At 38.8% G+C, this 11,885-nt stretch overlaps 1 protein-coding gene across 1 annotated transcript in view; it reads right to left on the bottom strand.

Moving 5' to 3' along the window:
- LOC106945149 (teashirt homolog 1-like) overlaps positions 1-11,885 on the bottom strand; it is a 202,801-nt gene that overhangs the window by 183,311 nt on the left and 7,605 nt on the right. Inside the window, exon 2 of the mRNA XM_015028611.1 lies at positions 5,196-5,383. The gene's annotated coding sequence lies outside the window, so the exon portion shown is untranslated. The remainder of the gene's footprint in view (positions 1-5,195; positions 5,384-11,885) is intronic.

Below are 11,885 nucleotides of genomic sequence, written 5' to 3'. Positions count from 1 at the left end.
AAATTTTGGGGGTTTGAAAAAACCCCCCCAATTTGGGGTTTTTTTTTTTTTTTTTTTTTTTAAGAAAAAGGGTCATCAGTAGAAAATTTGAATACGATGTTAAATCTCGGCCATCGCTTGGTTCTGTTTGACTGCCTCTGGTTCTTCCGTATGACACAGAGGCATAAATCTTGAAAGCGAGTGACTGTTCACAGGCATCGCAAAGCACCTTTCATTTCCATCTCATCTGTGCTAATCCTCTTTTTTTCTGCTGACCAAAGGGGGAAAAAAGTGAAGTTTCAAGGTTAAGTAATGGAAATAAAACTTTTCAGTAGTGAAAGATCTGGATGTAATGAGATCTTGTGGCACTAAATCTTGTGATAAAAACGACGAGCATAAAAAATAGAAAACACAAAACAATATGTGGACCAATTCAAAATTAGTAGTAGGGAGTAGTAGTCTTTTTTATTTTAACTCTAACTAAACATGATCTATGCATAAAAGCATGCAAATGGGGAAAGGGGAGAAAACGCAATCAGAACGCTGAAATCTGCCACTTGCAGTTGGTGACTACCGACATCGAGGTGTGCCCAACGTTGAGACGTTTCCCTACCATCCTCTGCTAAACTAAACCAAGTTAGCATGAATTTCCCAGCTGTGAGTGACCGAGTGAGCAGGGCGACGAGGCTCGGCCAAATCGGAATGATGGCTGTGCTCGGTTTGCCTTTTGCTGTTATTTATTCATGTGTTTATTCTTCCTGTCGTTACATCCTCCGATCCAGCGGCCTCTCTCCAATCCTCTCTCTACTCTCTCTTGCCGGCAGCCAGCAAGGAAACAACGTCTCGTTGCATCAGGTGTGATGTGCACCCACCACATCCCGGTGAGTGAATCTCTAAAGGGGGCCAATTGTGCAATCTAGAGTAGGGACAGTAAAAAAAAGGACAAATTGAAGTCTGTATTTAAATACATAGCCTAAAAAAAAAGGATGATGGTCAAATGGCTACCCACAGCAGGCGGTCTTACTTGGGCAAACAGGAATGGTCATTCTTGGTCAGCAGCACTCAAACTCTCATATCACCATATGGATACTTAATGAACCACACACACACACACAGTCACCCCTTGACATCAAGAACAGTTGCCGCGTTGCAGTTGTTCGTCCCCAATGTGCTCCACGGTTCCCTTGAATTTACATGTGTGCTAATTAGACTGGAAGAAATGATTGGCTGCTCACAACATCGCAGTAAAGAGGGCCCAGATGCATATGAAAACACACATGCTCGCCTGCACGCGCAGACACATACGGGCGTCTGCACACACAAAGCCCTGGCGGACAGTAATGCATTGGGGCGTGCCCCATCACACCGTGTCAAGAAACACACCTCGGCCGAGTTTGGGCTCCGTCACAAATGATTTAGTCGGGGTCACACAACCTCACACCCCTCCTTCCTCAGTCTATAGCCCTCCAAAACTCCTAAATTATATCTGTGCCTTTCATATTCCCGCATGTTATACCCATGCCAATGACATAAGCGGGGAGTATTTTTGTTAGGTCTGTTAGCGTTGAAGCCCCCGCAGAGCTTCTCCATAATAGACCTAAATCAGTCTTGTAATAATAACACCTCACCCAGTGTTATTCCTCCTGCATTTGTCTGTGCCCACACCCTCTTACCCTCCTCCTCACGGTCACAAAACACAGGACCAGACATATATAGAGTATCTTACAATAAAACCAGAAATGTGGGTATATGTAGAACGTTGTGGGTAAATTTGACCAACCCAGAAATCGCAGCGATGGGTTTGCAATTTAAACAGGAGAACAGTGTTTCATTTCTACAAACTGTCAGGACAAACAGGATGCCTGAGCCGACGCCAGATTCCAGTGAAACGTTGTCAGCAGAGGAAGAAATTAATAGAAACACAGAATTACTTTCTTGGTGTAAGCAAAGTTCGATCAACCACCAATTTTTTTTTTTTTTTTGTAAAAGCAGCCAAAAGATTAATTTCTCTGACCTAAATGCAAAAGTTGTTCTTACTCTAGTCAACAAACATCCAGTACTGATGTAGGCCCTTTACCTGTCCCAAAGCACTCAAATGCAGCCCAGCCTCGCTCCCAGACTTTGTTAGATTACGAGATCTTCAGCCTTCTGCAAATTATTTGCACATACCGTGAGATATATATATATATATACACACACACACAACTCTGGAAAAAAATAAGAGACCATTTAAAATGATCCGTTTCTCTGATTTTACTCTTTACAGATAAAATTAACATTTTATCTGTTAAAAAATGTTAACAGATTTTTAACATTTCTATTCAGTAGTTTCTACTGAATAGAAACTATTCTATTCAGTAGTTCATAGAATAGTTTATTCTATGAACTACTGACAACATGTCTTCGAAATTCCAAGCAAAAATTTAGTATTTATTGGCAGGGAATGAGAAATGGTCAAAGTAACTGAAAAGATGCAGTGCTTTCAGACCTCAAACAATGCAGAGAAAGCAAGTTGATATTCATTTAGAAACAGCAAAACTAATGTTTTAACTCAGGAAGAGTTCAGAAATCAATATTTGGTGGAAAAATCTGGAGGTTTTCAATGGGGTTCAGTGCAGTGGGCTCTTAATTTTTCCAGAGCTGTACACACACACACATATATATATATATATACACACACACATACACACATACACATCAGTTTACCATTTAACAAAAACCAGTTTAGTTTTTTTCCCCCCTTTATGTTTTTTTTATGCATTTCTGCTACTTTACAAATGCTGTGGTCTGTTCAGCCTGAACCAGATTGGGCCTGGTGGGTCATCATAAGTGTGTTGGAAACAAATTATGGCTTGCAAAAATCCCACCTTCGCCCCCACCCCTACAGTGTGTAGTGGAAGAAAAACTACAATTCTTATACAAGATTTAAACGGTAAAATGAAGAGCATTAAAAATAAAATATTGACAAAAATAAAATCGGGGTGAATGTCTTCGAGCTATGTTTTTAAACTGATGAACCGAGACCCTAAAAGTGGGTCACGAGTTCTGCCAGTGCCGCGCTCAGACGAATGCTATTCACCGGACCGCCGACTCGTAGACAAGGTCAAATTGGATTACTCAGTTCAGAACCTCCATGTTCTTTGCCATTAGTTTCACACCAGTGCAAAACACCGTCTGCCTACATTCAGCTCCACAATTTGAAAACATTACAAGGTCAGTTGTTCACAAGTCCTCACAGTGTGTGTGTGTGTGTGTGTGTGTGTGTGTGTGTGTGTGTGTGTGTGTGTGTGTGAGAAACATGTGGACACACACATGTACCAACAACTCCATACTACAGCATAATTTAAATACTGCTGAGACACTTGATTCATTCAGACAAGGAGGAAACACTCCTCCAGCGCTGTGTCAAACATTTTTCTGTCTTCCCTCCTTGATTTTATTTTTCTTTCCTTCATTTTTGTCTAAACAGGAAGATGAGCAACACAGCAGTTACTTGTGTGCTAGCGAGACAAGAGCACCCTTCCTCTCGGAGCGATATTAAATCATTTGATTGTTTATGCACGTGTTAAAAAAAAACACACAGCAGTGCTCACAGTAATAACAAATGTTTATGTACATTTTATGCATTGCAAATTTCAGACCATCTGTGTGTGGTATAAGGTGTTTGACTTATTATAATTAAAAGCTCACAACAACCATAACATGCAGGATGAGATCTGGTTCATCAATTAGTGAAGATGCTCTTATTATGCACAAATTATTTTATCCTTTCCACTAACATGTTTTTTTTTTTTTTTTCCTTTTAAGCTGGAAACGTATTTTAGGTTATTTAGTGGAATCCAATTATTAAAGTAATACTTTTACATTAGGTTGTGCCTATATACTTAACAGATGGAGACAGAAATGTAAAACTGAACATGTGTGCAATCTACAGAAATAAATCACAGCACATCAATATTTAACATTTAAGCAAATCAGGCCTTTGTGGGCTTATTGCACGTGAAGGAGAAAACTAAAAATACAACTTGAATGCCACAAAAACTGTTTTCAATTTTGTTCTGCACCTCTCCTTGAGGTTCTGAGGTATCCATCATCCCTCCAGAGGAAAAGAAAGGAAATCATCTAATTTAGCAAAAGAAGGACGAGTGAGAAAATTCTGAAGCCCCCCAATTATGAGTAATTACCGCTTTTCTCGCTCTCGACTTGGTGAAATGATTTGATGCCTTTCAGAGGGGAGTCTGGTTTAGCTCAGAGCAGACATCTCCCCTCTGCCTTGTGTTAGTCTTTGGCGGTGGGTTAACATGATCATCTGGAGGAGATAAAAGACGGGGCGTTTAAAAATGATGGCGCTGGAGTCGAATCTGCTGGTCATTAATCACGCGAGGTGGTACAGTACTGAGACGGAGCTCTGGTATAGGTGCCCCGACAGCCTTTAGCTGTGACCAAGACCGCGATGGAATAAAAATACCTGAGGTGTCTGTGTGTGTGTGAAAATGTCTGTGGTGTTGTTCCCACTAGTAATACCGTTAACAGAAGAAAGCATGTCCCTCCGTCCACAAACATTTCGTTTCTTACATGCACCAGTTCAGAGGAGAGAGAATTACACTGTAAAGAAAACTTGTGGATCTTTTATAAGTAGTTTCTTTTCACAATAGTTTTCTTATGAGCAATAATGCTTTAAATAAAACATTTATTATTTTTACAATTACAAACTAGGCTGTCTTATTTATATCTTCATAATAATAAGACATACGCTTTCAGAAATAATAAATCAAACTTATGCATCTAGTTTTATATAGAAATATTGCAAAGGTACAGGGGAGTCCAAGTAAATATTTGTTAAAAAAATAATTAAGCCAAAATACACAAGTGCTAAACATATTAGAAAAAGAGGTGCCAATCTGAATAATTTATCATATTTGTATTTACCCTTGTCTACATTTCTAGTTTGCACACAACCGTAAAGCTGAAAAGTGTACTGATGCATTTTCAATCAGACAACTTTAAGCTTCTGAAATGGTATTCCAAAAGTCCAAAACTCAAACTTTACATACTGTGCTTGGAAATCCATTCCATGCCATCAGATCAATCAGTTTAAATAAACTCTAGGAAATGTGCAAAGAAGCTTTGATGTGCATTTGGAATCATCGTCCTTTAGGAGCAGTCAATCGTGTTCAATTAAGACACTGGGAAACGGCTATAAAATAAAGACGTACCTGTAATAATTCAGGTTCAGGTGTCTTCGTTAAACGTTCAGCTCCAAAAACTAAAATCCCCCACCTTGTGGTGATGACTTTGGTGCATAACCGCCACCTTGTGGTAGTGTTTGCTGCATGTTCCAGTTCCTGGTGGAAAATACAGCACTCTGAACAGCTCTCCTTTGTAGTTCATTGTAGATACAGCTCTAAAAGAAAGATTCAAACAAGCCAATATCAGTGTCAGTGAGCTGGATTTACAAAAGAAAGAAAATTAAATCATCAATCAGAAATTGGGTAAAAATCTCTGACCAGTACATTGTTGTATTATAATCACGGCCCATTCTATTCAATTCTTTATTTTTGGCAGACGTTATTTCAGATAGTTTAGGCACACATATTGGCTAAACTAAGTGTGCAATTTACTTGGGCAATAGTAATTTCATTCAAACAAGGAATTTATTTTTCTCAGTGAAAAACAAAAATTATAATAAATTATAATTAAAATGCTCTACAAAAATCTAAATGTTGGAAACGATCTGACTCAATTAGAAAACCCTCAGTTTAAGTGTCCACAAGAGAAGTGAAGAATTGTTTGAACATCTTGCTTAATCAATAACTTTTATATTTATGAGTTATCAGTTTGCAATAGGCAACTGTTTATTTCTGTAATCCATGCATCTTTAAAAGTAGCAATGCACTGTGGAATAATAAGAAAAATGGCTAAAATAAAAACAGCAACCAGCAGAATCTGTACATTTGCAGGTTGTGCAACATAAATAATCATGTGAGGTCCGTGATTAAAAAAAGCAAACAAAAATAAAATGTTAAAATAGTAAGGAGACATAAAGAAAGAGCTTTTTCATCCAGGGAGATGCTATGGAATATAAACACAATTTGTTTTGAGGGAGCTGTGACCCCTCTTACACTTCAGATCACAACAAAAGCCCCCAGAGGCAAGCAGAAAACATCTGTCTATCAAAAAGCTGCAACTTCTGCACATCCTCGTGATACAGACACGGCGTTCACACACAGATGCCCTCAACCCAACTCCTCCCACTCACTCCAAATGTTACACCACAACACTGACACAAGGCAAACACAGTTCCAATCCACCTGGTCTTTTGATAGCTCACACACTCAAAGATGACAATGCATTGATTTTTTTATTTTTTTTTTCCCCTTCATCCCTCCCCCTCTTTTCTGGCTCTGCTGGACGCGTCGACGGAGCAGTGTGGAGAAATCCATTAAGCCGACACTTCTCGTTTCCATTGACTGACAGGCCTTGACGGGCCCAGGCTTTTGGCCCACCCGCTTGACTGGCAGCTCGACAGTTAAACAAGCCCTCCAGTTGCTATAATAGTTTAAAACACTTTCAATTACCCGAGTCAAACAAATTCAGCAGACAAGCACTCGGGCGCTCCTCTACAAGCAATCGCACACCCCAGCAGGTCCCTCTCCGCCTGTCGTTCAGTTTATGCCGAGATAGCAGCAACGATGGGAAGGATAATTCTTTTCTTTTTTTTTTCATACCGATATACACACACACAAAGAAAATAAAAACTATGGGACTGAAATTTGAAGACGCAAACTGCAAGATGCCCTGACACGAAGGAAAACTTTAGTTTTGTGTGAATGCAATAATTCATTCACACAAAAGTAAGGCAACGCAGCCATTCTCGTAGGTGAAAAGACGATCTGATCCTCCCAACTTCTGCTGTTACGTTCACACATTAACAGGAGGTCGGGCATTTACCACAAATCAATGAAATACTGGAGGAATAAGACCCGGCCCATAAATCAGTTGTTAACAAGCAGGTTCGACTGCATCGCGGTCGACTCTGGTTTAAACCCTCCTGCGAGACTTTAATAAGCAGAAACAGGAGGGCAATTAACTGTTTTTTTTTTTTTTTTAATTAGGAATTTCGGTTAATTTGAATGTTTTGTTCAGATTTCCAAAGCATCAACTGCGATGAATAAAATTTAACTAGTGTTCAAAAGAATATATATATATATTTATTTGTTGGTGTTTTTATAAATTATGCCCTGTATTGTTATTTAGAAGAGTAGTAAGATTTGTAGGACATATCTAGTGTATTTATCTTGACAATTAACACTGCTATGGTTTCAGTAATTGAAAATAAATGAATGTAGAAAACTTCAGCTTATTCAGAGATTTTAACAAAATGAAGTTATGATGCTTTGCTATTTGGCACCTCAGTTGCATGATGTTTTTCTAAAAACCAACCAAACAAACAAACAAAAAAAAAGAACAACTAGTGAGATACTGAAAATCTTAAAGGGAGATAGAGGAATGTTATGCAAAATTGACTTTTTTGAGCTGTATAATCACATCATAATGTTGTTCCATCATCAAAAACATACCTGGAGAGTTGCTCTGATGCTTTCATGCATGTCTCAGGAATACTTTAACCTCCTGTGGCAGATATTTGTGGGTGCCTTAAACGCTTAGAACAGTTAACGGTGTAATGAGAAGCACTGTTGTGATGATCCAGGGTTTCCCCCAGGGTACTATAAGCCTAGTAGGCCACCTTGTGCCCCCACCAGACTAAGCATTACTTATTTAAGTCTTTTTAACATGTTTGCATTTTTTTTAAGTCTTTATAGTTGTGGTTCAGGTATTAATTTTCCAATCTTTCAACACATAATTATCAAGTGATATTTTCAAATTTCCTGTGAACTTTAAACACATTTTAATTAAAAAACACAACGGGCTGCTGGATGAATGACTGCTCTACTCAACCACCAGGCTTTCCAAGTTTTCTGGGGGAAAACTTGGGTGACCTGCTCATCTTGGAGTGTCGGGAAGAGCAAGAATATCTTAAAGAGACAGAGGCCAATTTAAAAGCATCATATAACAACATTGTAAATTTTTAAGTCATGTTTGATTTTAGAACAACTGAAGGATTTCAAACTGCTTTTGGCTGTTTAGTTATACATGTTGAGTCAACTCCAGCTTTGTAAGAGTGATTGGTCTCAATCTTTCCACTTCATCACTGCCTGTGGTCTTTGTGACCAGAAAATATTTCCAGTTGCACCAGAATGTTATTTTACAAGTGGAGATGGGGCATCACAGTGCCTGGAAAAATATCAGGTCAGGTATAAAGGAATACCCCGTAAAATCTTAACCTAAACTCTTTTTGTTAATATTTGGCTTTTAACTTTTATTTAGGTAGCACCAGTTAATTAGTACTTACCAGTTGCCTCTAATTGCTGAAATGACACAACATTATGACAGGCAGCGCCAGTGCAGCAAGTGCAAATGACTTATGCGTTCAAAACACTGCAGCAGTGGGAGCCTGTCCTCACAAACGCCAGACCATAAATGTCATTCAGCTCAGTGTGGTCTGGGGGGACTCATCTGGCATTAACTTTCACTGGAGCCAATAATGGCCGCAAACCAGCACTTTGGAGGTAATTGGAACAGATTTTAGCAGAGTAACATTATTAGGTGCCTTTTTTTCCTGCTAATATATACATATGTTAGATGTAGCAGGTCAAGGTAACTCTTTACTCAGAATGTTAAAGTCAGCTTTGCAGGAGGTCACCACCGGGTTTCTTATTGACATCATCTCTCATTCAACTGTACTGGCTGGTATCAGACAACCCACAGTGACTGGATCCTACTTCGCATTCAGGTTTGTGGGCGGGCGCTTTGGAAACGGTGGTTTTTCTGCATCTTCTACAGTCATCACTTTACAAAGGACAGCATAAAATCTCACATCAAATACAAGCTGCACACGTTAGCCATATAATTGAAGTTTAAATTAAACACACAAATCTGAACGCTTGTGTAAAAGCCTGTCTGAGCTTCACTGTGACGCATTTTTGCTAAAGAAAGTCCAAGTTGGAGACCTACAGTGACCATTCCTCCACTAATCTCAGCTCAGGCTTCCTATCCAGTTCAATACACCCAGGCGCCACAGTGCAAACAGCCCAGGACACACCGTGTAAAGTGACTCTACAATCCTCCAATCCCCCCGCCCCCACACACCACCACCTTTGTCGTTGGACACTACTCACCCTTAACAACCACCATTGATTTTCTTTTTTTTCCTCCTGATGAGGATCTGGCCAGCGTTTAATCTAACATTGTAGCCTCCTGCTGTAGGACACGGCTGAGCATGGCATGCTAATCAACTGGCCACTGCAACCCTGACTGAGCAATTATCTTTACTTCTGCTGATGAGAAGTAAGTAGCTGTGACCGAGGACGCGTTTAAGACTCATCTATCCAGCCATCTTTGGGAAAAGGCTAAATATCAGCAACACATATTCGCTGAACAATACTGCGTCTCATCTACACAGCGAGTTCCAGATACATTTGGCTTTCTTATCTGAGAAGCAAAGCAGATCAGGATTATATTATTGTGGAAGCCTCCTACTCGGAAATAATTCACATTTAGTCACAGCACTTCAAGGTACTCGGCATGTTTGACTAAATACATTATCAAGCCTCTTGACTATAGCTCATTGTTTACAGAGATTTGACTTGACCATTTATGCTGCTCATAATCCAATTCACTAGTTACAGAGAAGCGTCTTTAGGCAAGTGCGTGTTAAATACTGTTGCATTGTACAAATGTGTGTTCCCTTGCAGACTTTTGTTTCTCTTTTTGGTCATATATTTTTTTTAATAAGGTGGACAAAAAATAACCAGTATAAATCGATTAAATATAATTATTTCAAAATAGTGTTAAGGGCCAAAAGCTTTCCAAGCCAACTGGTTGTCACTAGTTTTTGGGGGTTTTTGACAGATAACTTGAGGTTAAAAAAATAAAGTTCCTACACCTCTTCCAGTACCACTACCGCCATCTGCAGAAATGCACTTCTCCCAGATATAAGCAAAATCAATGAGAGTAAAAAAAGTGGCTGCTGCCAACGTCCCCCCAACAGCTCATTTACACTTAAATGTGTCTTTTCCAGCAGCCAGTGGGCTTGGGGTGCTAATTAACGGAACAGTGACAGCTGACTCTGACTTAATAATCTGGAGGTTTTCGAAATGCCTCGTTTTCCAGACACCAAGAAACATTAAATTACTGCCAGTAAAACAGAGCTGGGTGGTTTTTGTAAGTCCTTGAACTGTGTAAGCAGTAAAACCCTAAATGGAAACTACAAAAAACATCCAAAAAAGTATCTTTTGCACTATAGGTCCCTTTTAATCTTTGTCATCAACAGTCACACAAGTCAGTACATTATGATGTGCTGAATAAGATCATTTCTGCTACAGAAATGATAAATATATTCTTCACTGTTTGCTCTTTGCCTAGCTTTATTCCTGGCCAGCACCAAAGACAATTCAACAATTGTTTTAGAGGTCAAGTTTAAGACCCCATGATTTGTTGAACAAGTTGAAACAGTAAGAAAATAGAGCTAAAAGCCACACAGGCACTTATTTTATGGTATTTGTTTACATTTTCCATCAGTAACTATAAAAAAAAATAAATAATTATCTGGGTCTCCGTTTCATCACCACATGAATAAGTAACTAACATATAGACTACATCCCCATTGTACATCAAACACAACCAATATTGCATGTGACAAGCCTGGCAATTAACAATTTCTCTCACTCTGAATTGGAACCATAAAAAAAGATGATCAAGGCTAGCTGATATCCACAGACGATGCATAATTTATGTGGCTGGTACAAAATACTGTTCTGTTGCAGTTCTGTTCATTCACTCGACTAATTCATTGAAATAAAGCGTCCCAGAGGGGTATCAGTGTAATCAAGCCTAATCCCAGATTGATTTGAGAAGCAGTTCAAGACACAAAGGCTGGAGGGATATGGGGAAGCTTTCTGTCAAAGGAGCAGAGCTGCAGAAAGCCAAGTGAGTAAAAAAAAACAAGCTCAGATACTCCAATTCCAAATACTAAAGGAGAAAAGCCACTATTTGAAGGCAGTTTAATAGCATTTTTTTAATTTTAACATCTCTTCACACACACACACACAATTTGGACTACATTGTTCTAGGTTAATTTTATATCCATCACATTTTAATAATTATATGCAATAATTTTTACAGCTCAATGATTCTACATTTCCCGATTATCCAAGATCCTGCTTTGCTTTCTAAGAATACCAGCTGCACCTTTTACAACAATCAGCTTAAAGAATACCTCACATCACATCAATCATGATGTCTCTAAAGTGACAATTTGTCCACTTTAATGATGAATTTGTAGGTTGTTAGACATATTTGTGGCTTTGGAGAGGAGTTCCAAATCTTCAGTGCTGGAAGACCCTCCTTTCCAACACCCTAATCTTTAGCCTCTTCCACATATTATCTGATTTGGTTTGGGACTCAAATCTTAGCCAATTCAAACAGAAAACACACAACAGAGAACAAAAAGGAAAGGAAACAGCAAGAACAAAAAAAAGAAATAAAGCTTTGAATTTGCTGTAGATGCAGCAAGCAAGGTTTTTTTTGTTTGTTTGTTTTGTTTACCTGATAGATTTTCAGTTTCTTTGAGTTCTGACTGGCTGGTTCCAGTTTTTGCCCGTTTCTGTAAGAACTCACAAAGGAGAGAATTAAAAGGTGTTTTGATAGAGATAGGAGTTTCCTAGGGAAAATGAGGGAATTAAAAGATTTAATTACTTTATAAAAGTATCCTTAAAAATTCTGGTTATAATTAAGCCCCTAAAATAGTGTCAAAAGCCACACTATCGGTTAGAAGTGTGCCGATC

Source organism: Poecilia latipinna, unplaced genomic scaffold (assembly GCF_001443285.1).
Source record: "Poecilia latipinna isolate Pla-1442-1.1 unplaced genomic scaffold, P_latipinna-1.0 Scaffold130, whole genome shotgun sequence".
NCBI classification, from domain to species: Eukaryota; Metazoa; Chordata; class Actinopteri; order Cyprinodontiformes; family Poeciliidae; genus Poecilia; species Poecilia latipinna.
Note: the sequence above shows the minus strand (reverse complement) of the source record. Positions and strands in the feature narration are given on the sequence as shown.